This window comes from Elgaria multicarinata, chromosome 4, assembly GCF_023053635.1.
Source record: "Elgaria multicarinata webbii isolate HBS135686 ecotype San Diego chromosome 4, rElgMul1.1.pri, whole genome shotgun sequence".
Taxonomy (NCBI): domain Eukaryota; kingdom Metazoa; phylum Chordata; class Lepidosauria; order Squamata; family Anguidae; genus Elgaria; species Elgaria multicarinata.
In genome coordinates, this window is record NC_086174.1 from 77632675 (window position 1) to 77655410 (window position 22736).

Consider the following 22736-nt stretch of genomic DNA (forward strand, 5'->3'; position numbering starts at 1 on the left):
ACTAATACATGCCTGATTATCCTCAAATATGGTTACTGGTGTCTCAATTTCCAACCTTAGATCAGCAAATAATTGTTTATACCACTCAATCTCATTACAAGCCAGAGATAAGCTGATATATTCTGCTTCTGCACTAGAGGTTGCTACACAATTTTGTTTTCTTGTATACCAATCAATCAAAGATTGATTGTAAAAGAATGCTGCTCCACTGGTAGACTTTCTATCAATTGCGTTAGCCCAGTCAGCATCTGCATAAACACAGAAATTTCCATCTTTGTGTGTAGATATTTCCAATTTGTGATTGATTGTACCTTTTAGATATCTCAATACACGTTTTACAGCTGTCCAATCAGTTACAGAAGGTTTTGTCATTTTTCTGCTTAAAAGATTTACAGCAAATGTAATATCTGGTCTACTTAGGTTTGCTAGATAAAGTAAACTTCCAATCACACTCTGATATTTCTGTATGTCTTCCATTTCAGTACTGTCTGTCTGATTTTGAAAATCAGTGACCATAGGAGTGGCAACAATTTTACAATTCTCCATGCTGTGTTCTTCCAGCAATTTTTTAATTTTGCCACTTTGTTCAATCAGAAATGACCCTGTGTTAGAATCTTTTGAAATTTGCATTCCCAAATAACTTTTCACTGAACCAAGGTCTTTTAACTCAAAATGTCTTTGCAGCTGGTTTACAAATGTGTTTTTCTGTTCTTCTTCATTAAAAACCAGTAACAAATCATCTACATAAATCAGCAAATACACTACATTTGAACCATCCTGTTTTGTGTACAAACAATGATCAGCTTTGCTTTGTTTAAAACCCATTTTGATCAATACATTGTCCAGTTTCTTATTCCAACACCTTGCTGCTTGCCTCAAACCATATATGGATTTTTTCAATTTACAAACTAACCCTGGATTTTTAACAAAACCTTTTGGTTGAGTCATGTAAATTTCCTCAGTTAAATCTCCATATAAGAAAGCTGTTTTGATGTCAAAATGAAATACATTCAATTGTTTTTCTGCTGCAATTTTTAACAAAAGTTTTACACTTGAGTATTTTGTTGTAGGTGCATAAACTTCTTCAAAATCTATTAGATATTTTTGAGCAAATCCTCTTGCTACCAATCTTGCTCTGTAACGTTCCACCTGTCCTTTCTCATTTTGTTTTACTTTGAATACCCATTTACAGGTAATGGCTTTACGACCTTCAGGTAAAGGTACTAGCTCCCACGTTTCATTTTTTTCCATTGCTCTGATTTCCTCTGACATTGCTTCATGCCAGCCCTGAGCTTCTGTAGGTTCCATTTCCTGAATTTCCTCAAATGAAGTAGGTTCATAGGCTATTAGTAATGCTCTATGAGAAACCTGTTTGCTTTGGTATTCATCTGAATAACGAATTGGAGCTTTGCGTTCCCTTTCTGATCGTCTTGGCATAGTTACAGGCATAGTTTCCTCCTCCACAGTTTCTTCCCCCTCTCTCTCTTGCTGAGATTGTTCAGGAATTTCTTCTGTTTCTACAGCTTTCTGTTCTACAGGCAAACTTACATACTGTTTTGTTTCCTGCATTTGTTCATGAAAAACTACATCTCTGCTCACAATTACACTTTTGTGATATGGAGACCACAAACGATAACCTTTTGTTTGTGTATCATATCCCAACAGTTTACATTCCAAACCTCTTTGAGCTAGCTTTCCTGGTCTGTTTTCTTTCTGAACATGAGCAAAACATTTACTTCCAAAAACCCTTATATGTGACACTCTAGGTTTTCTTTTGTAAAACATTTCATATGGGGTTTTTTCATGTACAGAGTGGTAAAGCCTGTTTAACAAATAATTTGAGGTGGACAAAGCTTCTGCCCAGAACAGATTAGACAATCCTGACTCTTTCAATAGAACTCTTAACATGTTCTGCAAGGTTCTGTTTTTCCTTTCTGCAACTCCATTTTGAAATGGTGAATATGGAGCAGTAAGGTCATGTTGTATACCCTCATCACTGAGGAATTTTTTAAATTGGTTGCTAAGAAATTCACCTCCCTGGTCCGTTCTTAGATTAGCTATAGGTTCTTTAAATCTATTTTTACTCCACTTAACAAACGCTTTGAACTTTCCAAAAGTTTCACTCTTCTGTTTTAACACATACACAAATCCAAATCTACTGTAATCATCAACAATAGACAAGAAAAATCTGTTTCCTCCTTGACTTGTCTCAAAAGGACCTGCAAGATCTGCATGAATTAATTCAAAAATTCTTTTTGTTGTTCTCTCACTATGTTTTGGAATGTTTGACTTATGACACTTGGTTTCACTGCATACATTACATTCTACATAGTTAGAACATGGTTTGATTTTCACCCCTTCACACAATTCTGGAATCTTAGAAATTGTTTTATAGTTAGCATGACCAAACCTTTTATGAGTTAAATGGATACACTCTTGGTGTGGTTTGCAATTGGCTATTGTTTTTGTTGTGACTTTGCTGGCTACAACTTCATTTTTTGTACAAGTATTAATTACATACAAAGATTCTTTCATTATTCCCTGCACACACACCTTGTTTCCCTGTTTTATAGTACAATTTTCTTCAGTAAAACAAACCTCATACCCCATTTCTGTTAACTGAAACACACTTAGAAGGTTTGTTTCTAATTCTGGTACATATAAAACACTTTGTAGTTCAACTCCCAGACAATCAAAATATACATTACCCACACCACAAATCTGGATTTTTGTTCCATTTGCAAGGGTAACACACTTTTGCTCTGAAGTAGAAGTTTCCAAGGTTACAAATGAAAGTTTGTCTTTTGCCATACTTATTGAAGCCCCAGAGTCCAAAAACCAAGGATTCATTGTCTCTTTGACTCTTGCTAGAAGACACTTCTTTGTTGATTCAGCTTCATTCATGTTGTTTTCTTCTCTCCACTTTGCTGTCAACAGCTTTTTCTTCTTCTTGTTGCAATCCCGCCTTAAGTGTTCTGTGGAACCACAGTTAAAGCATTTCTTTGCCTTTAATGCAGCCACCACATCAGAAGATTTATGGCTTTGTTGAAATTCAGCCACAGGATGTTTAAAGCTCTGTTGTTTTGAAGCTTGTCTTCTTTCATAGGTTTCCAGTAGTTTTCTAGCTACATACTCGAGGGTTAAATTTTTCTCCTCTTGACTTTCCATCATGGTGACAACCGCGTCGTACGATGAATCAAGACTTGACAAAATCACATAGACTTGGTGTATAGTTGTAAACTCCATCTCTCGTGCCCTGAGTTGATTGAAGATTTCTCTCATGCTTTTCAAATGGTTTGACATAGACTCCCCTGGTTTCATTCCATACAGCTTCCGGGTTAGAATTATTTTACTGCCTGCTGTTTCTCTTTGATATACAGCTTGTAGCGCATTCCAGCACTCTTTTGATGTATTCAAAAACTGAATGAAGGAAATTTGAGAGTCTTCCACAGCTAATGCAATAATTGCCATTGCTTTTGCATCATCCTTAAACCATTTAGCATTCTGTGGATTTGCTCTATCTGGTGGATCCTCTGTGACTACATACCACAGTTCAGCCTGAATCAGATACATTTGCATTTTGTAAGACCATAATGCATAGTTAGAGTCATTCAGCTTTTCTAACAATTGATGCAAACCAGACATATTAGCTCCTGCCATTCCCTCTGCTTTAGGAATTTGTATCTCACCGTCCTCCTGCTCAGAGTCCTCCTCAGAGTCAGCCGACTGAGATTTTTCCTCACTTTGCAGCACTGGCTTTAGCTTGATGTCTTCCTCCATCAACAGTTTTCTGTTTTAGCAGACTCCTGGTTCTGGTTCTGATACTGCACCGTTCCCATCAAGTTCTGGTTCTTCTGCCTGGATTAGGCTGGCGTAGGCTTCCTGGACTGGACTGGGCTGGGCCCATAACCTTTGTTGGGTTATTGTGCCAGAACTTTTCTCTCTCTGGAACTCTGTTTGTGCTCAGAAACAAACACACATCACGCAGATCTTACACAGCAGAGCTGGTTTATTTCCTTCAGGCTTCTGTGCAGTCCAATTCAGATCAGTTCAGATCAGCACACTGAGGCATACACAGAGAGCAGTGATCATAGAGCAGTGATCAGTTCCATTTTACACAAGTGAGAAACTATATACACATCTTACACAATTCTTATCTACATTACATACAGCTGTGATGAGGCTAACTTAGAATCTTGGCAAGGTTCCCAGAACAGCCTCTATCTCAAGGTAATTACCCACAGATAGTCTTTCTCTGTTTAACCCCGAGATAGCCATACACACACAATTTTAATGACTAAGCAAGTATTTCTTTTCATATACTTAACAGTTATTGCCACTAAGCAGTGATTGACAAGCAGATTGACAAAATTGAGAGCCAGTGTGGTGTAGTGCTTAGAGGTTTGGCTGGGATGCAGGAGATTTAGGTTCTAGTCCCCACTTGGTCATGAAGCTCCCTGGGTGATTTTGGGCCAGTCACTGACTCTCAGCCTAACCTACCTCACAGGGTTGTTGTGATATTGTTTTACCTATGTTTTCCCTCCAATCTTTGGGTTTTATAAGTGGACTTTGTTTAGTATTCTTTCAAATATGTCTCCGAATATTCACAAACTTATTCTTGGCATGTAGTATCATAGCTTCTGTTATTCTGAACGGACTGCACTATAGGCAGAAGTGGTGAAACAATATTTCGGAGCTTCTCAGACAAAAGACAGCACTATCAAGAATGTCAGTATGAATTACATGAGGGCACCACCTGCCCTCTGCTTCTCCAGCAGCAACAGACTGAAGTGCCTCCTTGCATGTTTGAAGCTCCTTGAGTGATCTAATCTTGGATTCCCATCAAGTACAAGGAAGCATACTGAGCTTGGTTGCATTTGAGTGCTGTATTGAATGAATGACCCTGAGATCTGTCTGCTGGTACTTTTATTTCAAAAAGAACTCTAGGCCACAGTGCTCTAAGCCAGACTTACCACTCCCATCACCCCTAGCTAGCATAGCCAATGATCAAGGATGATGGCACTTGTAGTCCAAAACATGTGCAGGTCACCAAATTTGGGAAGGCTGCTCTAAGCCAGCAATACATTTCTTATTTATGTACATCTATGCCATCCCAGAACACAAAGTTCTCTGGAGGGCTTACAATGAATATATATATATATATATATATATATATATATATATATATATAGTTAATATTACTTTGAAATGGGTTCAACCTTTTTAAAAACAACAACCACATGTTAAATATAAAATAAAACTTAAGACCACTGTGTCAAAAACAGCAGAAATATAAAAAGGAAGAAAACAAACCTCACAGCAAAGCCAGAATTAAACACAGATTTAAAACTCAGAGGTCCAGATAAGATGGATTATTTAACAGGTGAGCAAAGTATAGATGGCGAGAAATTGGTCAGAACTTCAGCATCATGAACAAGGAGGTGTGTCCCAAGGATGGAGCAACTGCATCAACAAAGATGTGCATTCTCATTTATAAACAAAATCCAAGTTGCTTTTGTATCAGCACTGCTGTCAGTAGCGATGTTGCCAAAATTCATAATTCCTTGGTCTAAAATCTGAAGCTAAAGATTGACCTAAGCACGAGGGATGTTATAGCCCCACTAGAATTCTTCTCCAGGCCAGGTTTTCATCTGAAACAGAGCTTCTCCTTGCCTCCCATCCACTTTCCTTCCACTGTCACTTAGAGCAGGATTGGAGGCTGCGGAGTCAGCAGGGACTGAATCCACTGGGGGATGAATCCAGAATCAAAAGTGGGCAGGCCACCCCTTCTCGCTTGCTCTCGCTCTTTCTCTTTTTCTCACACTTCCTTCTCTCTCCCTCTTGGCCCAGTGGGCTACCAGGGGAGAGACAAATCGCTCTTGCCAGAGGTATGAAGTGCTCGCTTGCAGAGGTGTTTTGACATTAGGCTGAGAGTCACATGTAATCAAGCTGAGTGTCCAACAGGGCTGCTCCACTTCTGCCGGTCCTGTTGCACTTGTGGAAAACACAGCTTGCACAATGGGGCTTTTGCTGCCCTTCTAAAAATAATTCTGGCAATGAGTGGCAATGAGCGGAATCATTAGTTTCCAGAGTTAATTTTATAAGTGCAAAAGCCCTGTTGTGCAAGCAGTGGCTCCCGTGAGTGCACAGCCCCAATAGGATGCTACCATGCAGTCCTAGGGCTCCATGTTGACCATCCCTGCTTTAGAGCTAAGACTGAAACAACACTGTTAGGTGAGATGGTTTGGGGAAAGCATTGGACATGATGGGACACCAAGGGCTCATCTATACCAAGCAGGATATTCCACTATGAAAGTGGTATGAAAGAGGTATATAAAAGGCAGGAGCCACAATACTGCTTTATAGCGGTATTGAAGTGCACTGACAACTGTCAGGGCCCATGACCCATACCATATAGTGCTTTCATACCACTTTCATAGTGTTATATCCTGCTTGGTGTAGATGTGTAGATGGGCTTGATTCCTGCTTCTTCCAGTCCTTCTCTCTCAGCTGATGACTTCCATCACCCACCAGAATAAACTAAAAATGTTGTTTCATTCAGCAGTGAAAGAGCCAACATTTCTCAGAAAAGAAAATTCTCAGAAAGCTTCCCAGAAAAGAATTTTCTGAGAGACTTTCTGAGAATTTTCTTTATCGCTCACACACAAACACATCTTCTCTCCACAGTTTTATAAAACCCTTCTACTATTGGGTTGACTCACAGTGAGAAGGCCTTTGTGAACTCAGGCTGAGCAGTAATTCCATATAGCAAACATTGCCGTTGACCTTTTTTAACTCCATCTCTAACTCATGCATATTTCAGCAGACCTGCTGCTTGATCTGCAATTTAGGGCAAGGTTGACAAGGACTTCTAATTTTATGGCCTCATTCAGAAGCATCAAGATGAGACTGGCTACATGTTAACCATTTTGGGAAGGTGGAAGCATATGATTTGACATGGGTGATGGAGCTACCTCACAGCTCTGATTGTCTGGCACTGCCATCTTTTCCCTTGAGATACCCTGTACTGAAGGGTATTCTGGGGGTCAAAATGGCAACTGCTACAGAAAACGGCTGCTGCCTGACAGTGGGAAGAACTATTTTTTGCATGCATTTCAAATGCATCAAATCTTCAAAGGCATTCGAGGAGTACCCACTTCACCGCCTCCATCTCGGTCTCCCTCTTCCCCTGCCCACAGCTAAAACATACTTGCTTTTGGTCAGGCAGAACAGGAAATACACAGGTGGCTGCTGAATATGGCTCCAGTCCCTGGTGGAGTGTCTTTAACCACCGAGTGCTAGGACTGGGACCTCGAGTCCCTGTATCCCTGAGAGAAAAGTAGTGCAGGATGTGCTATTCTCACAAAGTGGAAGGCCCCAACAGGAGGAGTGCAACTAAAATCCAGATAATACTACAAGAGGATTAGGGTTGTCAGAAGAATCAGTTTTAGGGGTGGAGCTTGGTGGGTTTTGCCAGCTTGACCCCCCAGATGCCAGCTTGCACATCCCTGAGCTGGCTCAGCTTGATGTGTGCCAAGTCAGGTAAGGTTTCCTGCCTTTCGTATGTGTGTGCTAATTGGAATTTGCTTGAATCTGCGACCTCAATTTACACAAAATGCAGGCATCCGTGGTCCTTTGCACCTGGAATTTCGCTCAAATTGCACTATGTACAGCCATGAATTTGTGCAAATCACGATTTCTGGAAACGTCCCTGCTGACAATTTTGCACAAAATTGCAGCTTGCAGATAAAAAACCAGTCCTGACTTCTCGATGGGCATCTCTGGACCCCACACCCCACATTTTGTCTTTGGCCTTGCCCACTATTGGAATGTGGCCAGTGAGATCTTTTCCAAAATTGACTTTGTCCCTAAGGCTGAAAGAGGTTCAATATCCCTGCCATAGGAAGTGACAATAACAAGGTGAAGATGCCCTTGCCTAGCAGAATCTGCCCATCCCTACTAGAGGAAAGCCTGTACAAAGTTTGAAATGGGTACTTTTGAGCTAAATGTATTTATGCAGAAGTCCCATCCTGATAGGCAAGGGCAGCTTCCCCTGTTATTGTCAATTCCTACAGCAATGGCGTTGAACCTCCATCAGCCTTAGGGATGAACTGTAAGTGTGCGAGGCCAAAGACAAAATGCTGTGTGGCCAAAAGCAAAGGGAGCAGGACAAAATGCCAAACATAACAAGATATTTTAGCTTACAGTCCTTACTGTCAGTAACTTAGCTTTAGGAGGGACATTTAGAACCTTTAAGTATGGGTGGAGGGAGACACAAAAGCCAGGAAACCACTAAATGTTTGTTGTTTGGTGAAAGTGGTTGTGGCCATCTGGGAACCTTGGAGGGCTAGACAGGGAGCCCAGGAAGGCTGGATTTGGCCTGTTGACTGAGGTTCTGGACTCCTATTCTACAGCAACCACACAAGAAAGAAAGAAAGAAAGAAAGAAAGAAAGAAAGAAAGAAAGAGAAAGAATCCATGATGACTGCAAATGGTCAGCAATTTTCCATTTTCCTGTTGTTCACAAAATTCCCTGTTCTAGATGTATAAAATATATAATTGTGTAGGGATGGAGTGAGCGGCCAACTAGGCCAGGAGTCTGTCAGACCCCCGCCCAGTTTCTGCCCCTCCCAGAGCCAGTTGGGCACCTTTACCCTTGCATAAATAGGGCCTTTATGGCCTCCACTGAGGCGGCACTGGTGCAGTGCAATTTCCAGAGCCTCTGGAAATTGCACAATCCCCCCTGCCTTGTTTCATTAATGGCAGCAGCCATTGATGCAGTGGGGGAGCGTGTGCGATTTTGGCAGAGGGGTGGGCAGCTGGTGGGCACTTGCCAGGCCAAGCCAAGCCTCAGAAGTGGTTCGTACAGCCCGACAAGCAGGGGCAGATGGTGGTGGTGAGGCGGTGAGCATCAGCCAAGGTGGGCACAGGTGGGTTCTCTCACCCCTGTAATTGTGATGATCAATTGTCTTTGGTGTTAAAATATTTCAGCTTCATTCTGAACTGTATGTTGTTTCTTGGTATGCAAAATATTAGGGAAGCAAAATCCACCATATCACGTTCTCTTTGACTTGATGGAAATCTCTCCCCACCCTCAATTTCCAGATTTCCATTTTCTGGCAGAAACTGTGGTGCTGCGTTGGGGCTTTGTTGAAGTTGATTAATACATTTACTGGTTCGACAAGAAGCTCTGGGCAGATTGTGAATGGGTTTAATTGTCATTATTACTTGGAAAATGGACTTTTGATTCTAGGGAAATTGCAGCATTTCAAGAAAATTTGCCAGGACATGGATAAAAATGTTTTAATCATACATTTATTCTATTTATAATGTTGGGGTGGGGGTGGGGAGGACAGCATTAGTTACAAACAAATCATTTTCTTTGAAATGCGGTTTTCAATGAAAATAACATTTTGACCAGCTCTAGTAGTTATTTTCTTATACTCACATCTTGAAACTTCAAATTATCTTCAAGGAATAGTATCCTGGTGTATCATTATATATGGCGTAAATCACTATATTGTAAATGTCACTGTACTGCAGAGAATACAAAAGAACAAGGGGGGGAAGAGAGAAAATCAACATGGATTTGGAGAGATTCCATATGTCTGTTGGAGATTATTTTTAAATACAATACCAGATGCATGTTTACTTCCTGTTCTGTCATGCACTATCTAAACCTTAAATTATTGCAGGCACTCTAAGTCAGAGAGATTTAATCTTTTCAAATGGACAATAATTATAGGAAGTATTTAAGGCCATTGATAAAAAAAATGGGAGGAAATAAATGGCAAGTGTTTCACTGCAAGCAGAACATTGTCACAGGCTCTTTGCATTATTTAACAGTAAGAACATGTAGGCAGTGTCTACCTTAGTAAGAAAAATGACCTTGATATTCATCATAAGAACATCTTGGCAACCAATCTCCCCATTAGTTTATACCAATGACGGGCCTGCAAATAAAAGAGGAACTGGAAGAAATCTTAGTCCACAGAGATTGCATTTTCATCTCCTAATGACTAGACTTTCAAAGACTGCCTCTCTTTGCCCTCTGTGACCTTTAGTTCCTTCCTCCTCCCCTGTATGGATTGTGATAAATAAGGATTGGCTAATTAAGTAATTCTCACCAAAATTTGTACAGAACCCCATATTTATTGCAATGAGCTCCGCATGATTCAGCTATCCAGTTCACTTTGTTGGAAGAACTAGGCCCATACACTTTTGGGATCACTTTGCTGTCCTCTCAAGGCTCTGCTATAGAAATTGCAGATGTGCAGACCTCACTCTACATTGGCCGCATAGCAAGGGGAGAGGGTTAAAGCCCTGTAACCCCCATGCTAATGTCCTGATCTAGATTGGTTCCCCTGATCCTACTCTAGAGGAAAAAGAAATTAAAGTAACATCTATTTTGACCCTCAGTTGAAATGAACGGAGAAGGTCCTGCAGACAGGTAAACTTAATGTGAAAGCAACCACTGGATCAATGTTCCTGAGGTGTACAAATAAAACTGATGAAATAAATGGATTCTGCCCATGCCCTAGAAACAAGATAAACAAATTCTAATTATTTATTGTTAGTGTGGATACACATTTTCTCAGCAACCTGATAAAGAACTATCATCACCACAAATGCGGAAGACCTAGGCTAGATTTACATGACTGCTTTATAGTGGTATTTAAGTGCACTGATAACTGTTGGGGCACAATCCACATTCCATATACCACTTTCATAGTGTCATTTTCTGGTTTTTATTCCACATTTGTAATGGTTTGACATAAGGTATAGATCTGCCCCTAGTTGTTACTACCGTCTGAGGCCTTAGCTAGACCAGGCTTTATCCCGGGGCGGACCCCAGGACCATCCCTGTACATCCATGACGCACAGGGGATCCCTGGATCAGGGAGGGATCATCCCTCCCTTGCCTTGGGATAGAGCCCTCCCCTTTAGGCCTGCTTTTCCCATGGTCCCGGGCTGAGCCCGAGACCCCAGAACATGTGGCCCGTTGTCACGGAGCTGGGAGCTGCGCCCATCGGGGGTAAGGTGGGGGGAGTGGGGTAAAGTATTTATTAAAAAAACACTTACCTTTCAGCGCTCGAGTGCTCCTGTCGCTTTAAAAAATGGCGGGCGCGACACCTCTCCTCCTGAGGTCATCATGCCTCATGTGTAAACAGAGGAGGGATCTCGCAATAATCACATCACGGGATCTTCCCTCCTCCCTCCTGGATTAAAATGTAGGTCTAGCTAAGGCCTGAGAGGCTTTTACTTAACATGAGTCAGTTACTCCTCTTTATTAGATAGGTGGTGCATTCTGGCACCAATTCATCCTTGGTGCTATGCTTTAGATCAGGGCTACAAAGAGACTGGGGAGAAGGTAACTGTTTCCCTTGTTAGTGCTAGCTTGGGAAAGCCTGGGATTTCCCTTGCCAGTGCTACTACGGGAAGCACTTCTCTTATCTCCAATTTCTTCTGACAGATTGGAGATATGGGGCTTGTTTCCCTTGCTAGTGCTAATGCTAGCTAGGCAAAGTCTGGGGTTTTCCCTTGCTGTATGTGTGTGTGTGTGTGTGTGTGTGTGGCCGGGGGGTGGGGTAGGAAAGGGGAGGGTGTGTTTGTGAAGACTGTGAGTGTGTGAGTATGTACGTGAGTGTATGCGTGAGTGTTTTTTGTGTGTGCCCCTGGCATCCTGGCCTTCAGGCCTGAAAAAAAAAGTACACTCCTGCTCTAGATGCTATTGTGCCCCCCCCCGAGTTTTGGTACCCTATTTCTTCGATTCTAAGATGCACTTTTTCCCATATAAACATCTCTAAAAATGGGGTGCATCTTAGAATCACGGGTTTTTCTGTTGGTGGTACTGAAATTAGTGTGCATCTTACAATCGATGGTGTCTTACAATCTAAGAAATATGGTATTAGGTTGCATAGAAATGCAATAAACAAATAAATAAAAATACTATGCATGCTTCCATTCCTTAGCCCTAGATTTCTCTATATATGCACATTCTATCCTGTTTCTACATTAATCTGCAATTTTAAAAGTGAATGCAAATTTGTATTTAATCATGTATTTTGAATGTATTTTGTTACAGAATACACATGTATAATTGTATTTTAGCTAGAAGTATGAACTTCAAGCATATTTTAGCCTAAAATACATATTTGTAAATGCAATGTGGTATTTTTTTTAAAAAAAATGAGAATTTGGAGAAGTGCAAAATCTGAAGGATAATTGCATTCCAATCCGCAACTTCGTCTAGGAGGGGAGGATCAGGTCAGTTTGCTTCAAAATGCATAGATACTCAAGCATCCCTACTCAAACTTACTCAAGCATCCCTACTCAAACTCCACCACACTGGGTGTATCAAGGGAGCCCTCCGTACCAGGCCTTGATACCTCTCAGAAAGGGAATAGTAAGAGGGGCTCCAGAAAACACCCACGGTCAAAATGAATCAGTATTGTTTCAGGCCAGACCCAGGTCATGATCTGGGTGTAACTCAGGGGTGAGCAGCTTGTGGTCCTCCAGATGTTTTGGCCTACAAATCCCATCAGCCCTAACCAGCATTGCCAATGCTGAGGTATAGGACAAAACATCTGGAAGAGCCAAGGGAGTGAAGCTTCCATCTGTGGGATTATGATTGAATGCCTTTAAGTCAGAATCCCCCCCTAAACAAAACATCTGGTGTGCCACATGTCGCCCATCCCTGGTACAACCTAAAATGAATCCAGGGTATTGATGAATGCAATCCAGTGTCCGAAACCTTCCGTTTGCAGATTCTGTCTTGTCACTAGCTGCAGAAAAAGCGACTTCACTGTAGCTATATAGAGTGACAAGAATGACATAATGATTAATCTCTTTCTAGCTCTAGACCCAACTATTTTGACTGACTTATGCTAGGCAGAAAAGTGGGGAGGCCACCCCTCAAAACACTTCACAGACCCTGAGCTCAGCCCCACTTATGTCTGGACATTTAGGGGTTGTCTTTATGGCAGTGCTTTGGCTGCTCATTCCTTATAAACTCCATGGCATCGCAGCTGTGGGGTGGGAACAGCTAATCTCCATGGCAGGAGGGAGCGTGGGTTTTCCAGCAGTCTTTAGGCTCATGGAGCATGTGTCCTGCCCTCTGCCCGGCCTTCTCATGCCTCCTGTGACTTAGCCTGGGCCTCAATCCGCCCCCAGAATGCCCCCCCCGCCTTAACCCAAATTGAGGTTACCATCGACAGATGGTAGAAATATGCTGGTAACCTCGGAGCAGAGAAAAACATCACGGTAAGTCTGTGCCTTTTGAAACACGCCATTTCAGAGAAAAGCCCCAGGGTGGCTGTAAGTTGACTGCTGTGTTGTATAACCAACACAGCACCATTGCACAGCTACCTAGAGTAAATAGGGCATATAGACATCCCCCTGGTGAGTTATTTTATTTCTGCATTTAAAAATATATAAATAAATAAATCTATACCATCCTTCAATATAAAATATTCTCCAGGCAGCTCACCCAATAAAAACTCCCAACCAACATAATATGATAGCAGGACAATTAAAAGAACAGATTAAAAACTGGCAGCAACATAAGCATTCCAGTTTCAAAGACTTAGGGGGAATTTAAAGTTTTTTGGTGCCCCAAAGTAGAGATGGGAGAATCTGTGAGGGTTGAATTCAGCAATGTTCTCTGAGTTTGACTTGTAGCTCAGTCTGCCTCATTCTTGTTCCCAATTCTGAGCTCTCTCCCACCTCAAATAGGAGAAGCACACAAATGCGAGCACATCTTTTTTTAAAAAAAAAACTGTGCACACACCCAACTGCACACTTTCCCCCCATTTACTAAAACCTGACAATGCTATTCCCCACCCACCCCGCAAATGTTCACTTTGAAACTGTACATTTTCCCAAAGAAAGCATGTTGTGAAGAAGGATCACAAGCTCAGGAATGTGCAAGGTTTGCCCACGCAATGTGCTCTCATTCACATTCAGGGATATGAATGGGGCAAGTTCTGGACTTCAATGAAAGGAATGAAACTCTCTTACAGCCCTAAAAACGTAACAAAAGTAGATGCCGGGTGGGCCTCTCTGAGAAAGAATTCAACAAACCTAATTCAAAGAATTCACAGTGGATAGTCATATCTGGAGCACATCTGCAGAAAGTGTGGCATATTTAGTGGTGACATTTTAAGCCCACAGCAGTTCTACCACACAATCAAGAACCACAACTAGAGCAACGCTATTGGGATTTTCCACTCTGAAATAACTTACGCACTGTTGTGGATAGGTGTTCCCAACAAGATTTTTGAATGTGGTCGTTGGATACACAAAAATGAGCACTAAATTGTTTTCTTTAATGATTAGACCTTTCCAGTTCAAATGAAGTGTTCAAGGAAGATTACCATACTCAGTAATTCTGCAAGCTGTCATTCAATGATGCATGTGATGTAGAAGTCTTTGTGCATGTCAAGTAGAAGTTATTTGGACCTGCATTTATTTATACTAATGAATATGTCTTTGTATGGTGAACATGATGTTTTGTGTTTTACTGTGTTTCATTTAATCTATTTTATCTTTATTTAATCTATTTAATCTATTTTAAATTGTTCTGTAAACTGCCTCGAGTACATCGTTTGGTAGAAAGGTGCAGTATAAATCAAATAAGTAAATCAAATGATGCACAATAATGGAACTGCAGTGGCTGCCTATTCGCTACCGGGCCAGATTTAAGGTTCTTGTACTTGTGTACAAAGCCCTAAACAACTTGGGACCAGGATACCTGAGAGAGCGCCTTCTCCCTTACCAACCTGCCCGGTCACTGAGGTCATCCGAGGGCCTGCTCCTGGTGGTTCCACTTAGATCCATCCTCCGATTGGAATCCACCAGGAGAAGAGCCTTCAACGTGGTGGAGCCCCTCTTGTGGAATTCCCTGCCTTTGGAGGTCAGACAGGCTCCAACTTTGTACTCTTTTCGGCGCCTCCTGAAAACATCTTTATTCCAAGAAGCCTTTCTTTAACATGCAGCCTTGGATTTCTGTGGTGTTGTTGTTTTTTGCTTCTTTTTAAATTTTGTTTTAACTGTCATATTCTGTTTTTATTTTCATTTTACCTTGTACACCACTCCGGAATTTTTTCAATGAGGAGCGGTATATAAATATTCTAAATAAATAAATAAATAAATAAATGATAATATGATATTCGGCAATGATTCAGACCAGTTTTTCTGAATAAATGAACTGAATTTGCATTACCGGTATGTAGGAAAACAAAAACATGTGTAAAAACGAAGAGACAAACTTTTGCACAGTCCTAAAAGAGGGGATCTAGCACTGAAGGAGGCAAGGAGATGCCACAGATCTGCATACTGGTGCCAAATTATACTTAGTACAGATGGAGGAGAAATTTGTTCAGTTCACATTTCAAGGACAATTTACCTAATTTCATGCTTTTGAACCACTATGTGAAATGAGACTCAAGAATCCTTTGAGATTCACACTTTTCCAAATTTTGCAATGAAGCAACATTGGTACAACCAAAAGGTGACAAAGAGGAACACCTAGAGAGAAGACAAGTAAAACAGAAACATTATTATGATAGAAATACAAAGCTTTTACCTCTTTTGCAAGTGGATGATTCAGTTAACATTCATCAAAATGGAGTTTGGAAACCAGTGAGATTGACTTGACAACACATGTCCCCAAGATCATATTTGGTTCAGACTGATGAGGCAGCTATGTACAGGAAGAACAGAAGAGATCTGCAAAGCACTCCAGACCATGAGCTCATGATGGATGAAACAACTGAGACTGCAGCTGCATTTCCATCAGATGCACTTCCTTCAGAGGTAGACCAGAGTCTCAAGACAATAGAACCAATTAGCGAGGGAGGTGGTGGGCTCTTCCACACTAGAGACCTTCAAGAGGCAGCTGGACAGCCTTCTGTCAGATATGCTTTAAGGTGGATTCCTGCACTGAGCAGGGGATTGGATTCGATTGCCTCATAGGCCTCTTCCAACTCTATTATTCTATGATTCTATGACAACAAAACTATAATAGTTGTAGCACAACATGCCATTGATACTAGGGGTGTGCACGGACCCCCCGATCCACCCCGTGGGCCGATTCGAAAATTTCAGATCAGCCCGCTCCGCTCCTCGCCGCTCCACCCTTAGTCTGCTCCTCTTCACCGTGGAGCTCCGGCTCTGAATTGGAGCTCCGCAGTGGAAGGGAGTGGCGCCAGGTAAGGCCCTCCTCCCTCCTCTCCCTTACCTGCAGAGACCAAGGGGGAGGGGGCCTTACCTGCGTCTGTCCGCGGTCCCTCGGCTTCTTCAATTGAGCCCGTGGCTCAACCAGGAAGTCTGGGCCGCAAGTGCGGCCTAGACTTCCTGGTTGAGCCACGGGCTCAGTTGAAGAAGCTGAGGGACCACGGACGGACGCAGGTAAGGGAGAGGAGGGAGGGGGGATTACCTGGCCCTGCTGCCATTGCGGCAGGGCCAAGTAAACCCCACTTACCTTTTTGCTGGAGCTCCGGATCGAGGCGAAGGATCTGCCTTCACCTCGATCCGCTCCGCAACGCTCCGCCGGCCCCCAATCCTCTTCGCCTTCCCCTTAAGGGTAGGCGAAGCCCCCCGCTCCACTCCTGCTTCTCCGGTTTGAGGAGAAGCGGAGCACATCCCTAATTGATACACCAGAGAAGACTGTGGACTCTAAGTTTCTGGTGACTATGTCAAGAGGCAGGGTGTTCAGAAAACCAATCAGATATAGAGAGTAGTTTTAAAAGGGGGGATATGAAATGACAGTAGGAACTAAAGCAATTTAGAAATGGTTGGATGGGGAGGAATCATTTCTAGGTGACACCAGCAGGGAAAGGTTGCTGAAGTAAAGGTTGCTAAGAAGTATCTTATTACTTTCAGTTTTGTGCTTAGTTGAGTAGCAGCCTAAGGCTAAGTAAAGTTTGTTCCTTATAATTCAGTCTCTCTAGTCCACTTTATGACCTTAAAGACATAATATTCTCCAATGAAAATGCATACAAAAATGTGTATATTAGAGAAAATAGTGTTCAAACATGCATTATATGAGGAAAAAGAGCTTACACAAATGTGTATATTAGGCAAAAGTGCTCATGAGTTTTCTGCAAACTTAAATATCCTCAAAGTCGAGGATGAATGGAACTTAAGGCAAGAAATTCTCAACGTTCAAGATGAATCAAACTGGAGTTTGAAAAAAATGAGAAATGCAGAGAAACTGAAATTGACAGATTTGACCCTCCCTAATATGAAGTAAGCAAATGAAATAGCTGAAGTCATGAAATAGAAGACGTCCCTTTAGCTGAGGGGCACCAGCACAATTCACTCAGCACTTAGGGCCTTGCTAGATGATGCCGGATAAGCCGGCAGGGAGGTGGGGTGCCGGCGCGCTAACTATAGCTCGTGCCGCCCCACCTCCTAGACTCACGATGCGCAGGGACTACGGAAGCCCTGCAGTGTCGGCCATTTTTGTTGTTGTTGTTAAAGGGGCCACGTGCGCCCCGAAGACTCCGGACAAGGTAAGCGGGTTTTTTTTACTTAAGCCCCCCATCCGCTCCTGATCCCCTCCCATGCCTCCTGCCCACTCTTTCTCCGTCCCGTCCCCGATCTGTGCCACCCTCAGCCCTCCCTCCTGTGTCTGTGCCACCCTTGGCCCTCACTCCCGTGTCTGTGCCACCCTCCACCCTCCGTCCTGTCCCCGATCTGTGCCACCCTCGGCCCTCCCTCCCGTCCCCGATCTGTGCCACCCTCGGCCTTCCCTCCCGTGTCTGTGCCACCCTCCGTCCCATTCCTGATCTGTGCCACCCTCGGCCCTCCCGTGTTTGTGCCACCCTCCGCCCTCCGTCCCGTCCCCGATCTGTGCCACCCTCGGCCCTCCCTCCCGTGTCTGTGCCACCCTCGGCCCTCCGTCCCATCCCCGATCTGTGCCACCCTCCACCCTGCGTCCCGTCCCCGATCTGTGCCACCCTCAGCCCTCCCCCTCTCCTGCCGGTCCGGCCTTCCCCCCATCTCACCCCCCCGGGATCCCCCCGGCCCGATGGGCACAGCACTTACAGTACACCTGCAGGATAGAAGTTAGGTTTGTTTTTGTTTTTAAATAACCTCAGCTACAGAGGCCCCATTCAGAAGACACCTTAAACCACAGCTTTAACCATGATGGTTAAGCCAGAAAGCCTTATTCACCATGGTTAAAGCTGTGGTTTAAGGTGTCTTCTGAATGGGGCTAGTAAGTGTTTGAGAAATCCCATCTTTGTGAATTCTTATGTAAACAGGCCTCATCTATACTTCTCAGACCATAGCTTGGAACTTAGTTATCTATTGGCTTTCGTGCAGTGCCATTAAAAATAGATAGATAATTATATATTTACAAGCAAATTTTATGTAGATTTTTAAAAATTGCAGATTGAATCAGAATCAGGATGGAATACATTTATGGAAGTGAGCACACATGAAAGTGACATGTACCAGAAAGGGACTGATCCAGCCATCTCTAACTGAAAGGTTGTCATAGTAGTTAAATGATAATGGGAACAAAGAAATCCTTGACTTGAATACCACAAAATCCGTGGCCTTAGGTAAATTGATCTTGGTATACCATCTTTATAGAGTGGTTGTAAGGATTGCTGGGGTGATTATCTGAAGCACTTTGAGCCGTTAGGAAATGATCTATAATCAACCTTTCCCAACCTGGTGCCCTCCAGATTTGTTGGAGTGCAATTGCAGTCCAATACATCTGGAGACACCAGGTTCAGGAAGGGCAATCTATATAAATATGAAGGGTCTAGGCATTCACCTGGCTGAGGATCATTATTATATTGTAGTCAGATAAAGCATACAGTATGTGCTCCTCTCTCGTGCACAGGTAACACACTTTGTGAGTCAGACCTTCCATACCAAGACCTTTATTTGAGCTATCTTTCGTCTTTAAGAACGTAAGTGCCATGCTGGATCAGACCGAGGGTCCATCTAGTCCAGCACTCTGTTCACACAGTGGGCAAACAGCTGTCGACCAGGGACCAACAAAGCAGGACATGGTGCAACAGCACATTCCCACCCATGTTCCCCAGCAACTGGTGCACACAGCCTTACTGCCTTGGATACTGGAGATAGCACATAACCATCAGGGCTCGTAGCCATTGATAGCCTTCTCCTCCAGGAATTGATCCAACCCTTTTTTAAAGCCATCCAAATTGGTGGCCATCACTGCATCTTGCAGTAGTGGATTCCATAATGTAACTACAGTATGTGCTGTCTGAAGAAGTACTTCCTTTTATTTGTCATGAATCGCCCACCAATCAGCTTCACGGTATGACCACCAGGTTCTAGTATTTTGAGAGAGGGAGAAAAGTGTTTCCCTATCCACATTCTCCATACTATAATTTTGTGCACTTTTTTCTTGAATAAGACTAAGGGCCTTGCTAGACCTACCTGAAAATCCGGTGGGGAGCCGGGGCGACGGCACACTGCAATTAGCGTGCGCCGTCGCCCTTTTCTAGACATCAACACACGACGGGGCAAGGGAAAGCCCCGTCGCATGCTCCGGGTTTTCTCCAGTTAAAGGGCCATGTGCGCAGGAGCGCACCGCTGGAATAGGTAGGTGTTGTTGTTTTTTTTAAAAATAAAGGGTCCCCTGCTCCCCTGCCCCTGATTCCCCCCAACAATGCCTGATGCCCCCCCACCCACTCGCTCGGCCATCCTCCCCCTGCTCGCCAGGCCCTGTCCCCGTCCACCAGACCCTGTCCCCCGTCCTTCTTCCCCCCATCTGCCATGCCCATCCCCGTCCTTCTTCCCCCCATCTGCCATGCCCATCCCCGTCCTTCTTCCCCCCCGTCCACCAAGCCCATCCCTGTCCTTCTTTCCCCCCGTCCCTGATGCCCGTCCCCGCTCATCATGCCCTGTCCCGGTCCGCCAGGCCTGTCCCTGCTCGTCATGCCCTGTCCCTGTCCGCCAGGCCTGGCCCCACTCGTCATGCCCTGTCCCCATCTGCCAGGCCTGGCCCCACTCATCATGCCCTGTCCCCGTCCGTCAGGCCTGGCCCCGCTCATCATGCCCTGTCCCCGTCTGCCAGGCCTGGCCCCGCTCATCATGCGCTGTTCCCGTCCCCGATGCCCGTCCTTCTCCCCCCCCTCTCCTGCTGGGTCCGGTCTTTCCCCCGGCCCCCATCTCCTCCCCCCATGATTCCCCACCCCAGCCTGATGGGCACAGCGCTCCTATGGAGTGCTGTGCCCAGTCCGTGGCTTCTCCCGGCTACTTGCAAGTAAGCGAGCAGCCGGGAAAAGCCACAGAAGTCGCTAGACTTTCCACAGCCCCGGCCTGAGGCCATAAGTGAATCCGCTTTTCCCGGGTTAAGGGAGGCGTTAGCCTGGCCTGACCCCGGAATCCCCTGTGCGTCATCTGGATGCACAGGAGGGAGACCGGGCCTCACACCACGCTAACGCCTCATCTAGCAACGGCCTAAGATCACACAAATTGGACCTCCATGCATGTGGGGTGGTGCATGCCATCAGAAGCTCACATAATGTATTTTATGGCATTTGCATTTATGTTGTACCCCGCCTCAATCCAGAGGGAGAGGCGGGTAACAATTATTATTATTATTATTATTATTATTATTATTATTATTATTATACATCATGTACAGTGGGTAAGAACATGCTTCCCCATTTCCTAGACTACAGAAAAATCCCCATGGCCATTATGAATTTTAGCCGCATTATAGGTTAATGTATAAATTAGACATACATATAATTACATATGTTGATGTATGAAAAGAACAGGAAGTACTGAGGGAGAAGAGAGGAATTGCTTTGGTTTCAATATGTTATGAATTCTATTTGTTGGCAGAATCTGGCATATGTCTTACTGACATGGCTACTGAAAGCACAACATTCACTGCCAAGGAAGCTGCAGAAATACAGACCTTTTTTTTTGGAATAACAGATATCATGGTTTTATCACTGCAGAATAAGATTACTTTAAAGTCTGAAAGACACCCACACTCTAGGTTTTCCACCTGCCTACTTGGAAGTCTCAGGCAGAGATGAGGAATAAGATGGGAGAAAGGAATGAAAATTATTTCAGCAAGAAAATAGAGTAGCCATCAATCAAGTAATGTCTGCAGTTACCTCCTTGGGGTAAACCTGGTGTGGTTCTGTTATATCTCATTTCAATAAGGGCTAGCATAAAGAGGGGCTAAAAAGAGCCTTGGAGAAATGTGAGAAGGAGAGAGAGATTTAATCAGACTTACTGACAAAGTTAATATATATTCTCTATGAAAGAGGAGTCTCTGGGGTCATGGTTTCAGTGTTGAACAAGAACTCTAGAAAGTTTAGAGAGCTGGACTGAGTCAAAATTGATTTTTTTCGCTGTTTACTGCGTTCCCCAGGTGAAAAGTTAATGAACCAAGGCTAAGGCATGAAAAAGACAGGTTACTTAGAGGGTTGTGATAAAAATATCATACAGGTAGATCTCACTCAATACTTTCATGCATCACAGTAGTTGCTTCAGCAATGGCAGCCAGGTAGGAATGATGCAAAGATACACACACACATGCCCAAATCATGCCACTGCTATTACAATCTGTATCTAAGCATGCATAAAATCTCTTAGGATCCATAGCATTGCCAGTTTGGCTCTCCCAAGTCTAAGCTATTGAAATCCATGGAAGACATCCACTGGAGATTTGAAATGCATTCAGTTCTATGAACAATTCATTGTTCAGTTCAATATTGTTTTACAAACATATTTTAATTAGGGCTGTGCAAGTTTTGGGCCTCAGACTCGGAAGTCTGAAGCACGGAGGCCATTTTATGGTGGACCTGCCATTTTATGATGGATCCACCATTTTCTTGCACAGACCTAGGCTGGTAGGCCCCCATGCAGCCTACAACTCCCAGTATCCAGTGCATGGGAGGGCTGAACATACCGGGGCCTCGCCAAAACCATTGCCTCCTCTTCGCCGCCACCATCGATCGCCTCCTCTTTGCCATCACCATCGATTGCCTCCTCTTTGCTGGTATGATCGCCTCCTCCACAGCGCGATTGCCAGCTTCTGCATGCAATCGCTGGCTTCCCCACGAGGCTGGCTTCTGCGTGAGATCTCGCGGGGAAGCCAGCAATCTCGCGGGGAAGCCAGAGATCATGTGCAGAAGTTGGCCTTGTGGGGAAGCTGGTGATCATGTGCAGAAGCTGGCGATCATGCCAAGGAGGAGGCAATCATGCCGGTGAAGAGGAGGTGATCGATGGTGGTGGCAAAGAGGAGGCAACCTTGTCCTACAGGAACAGTTAGCCTGGGTGGTGATTTGGGTCAGGCATCTTTTGGCAATTGGATGGGCTTGCAGAAAGACAAACTGTGACATCACCAGAGTGGCATGTTGGCAGGGTGGCACAAAGACCAGTCTACTGGGCATAGTGAGGGATGCAGCTTCCCCCTTGAGGGCCAACGGTGTTCAACTATCTACTGAGGGGTGTGATCCCCTTATATATGCCTGCCAGAGACTTGAGATCTGTTGGAGGAGCCCTTCTCCGCATCACACCAATGCAACACATACGCTATGATGGGAGAAGGGAGAGGGCTTTCTCTGTGGTGGCACCCTGACTGTGGAATGCCCTCCCCTTGGAGGCCTGACTGGCGCCAACGCTGATTTTATTCCGGCGCCAAGTGAAAACATGGCTTTTTAACAAAGACTTCGATGGTTAAATTCACTAAGATGGCACATTGTTTTAACTGCTTTTAAATTA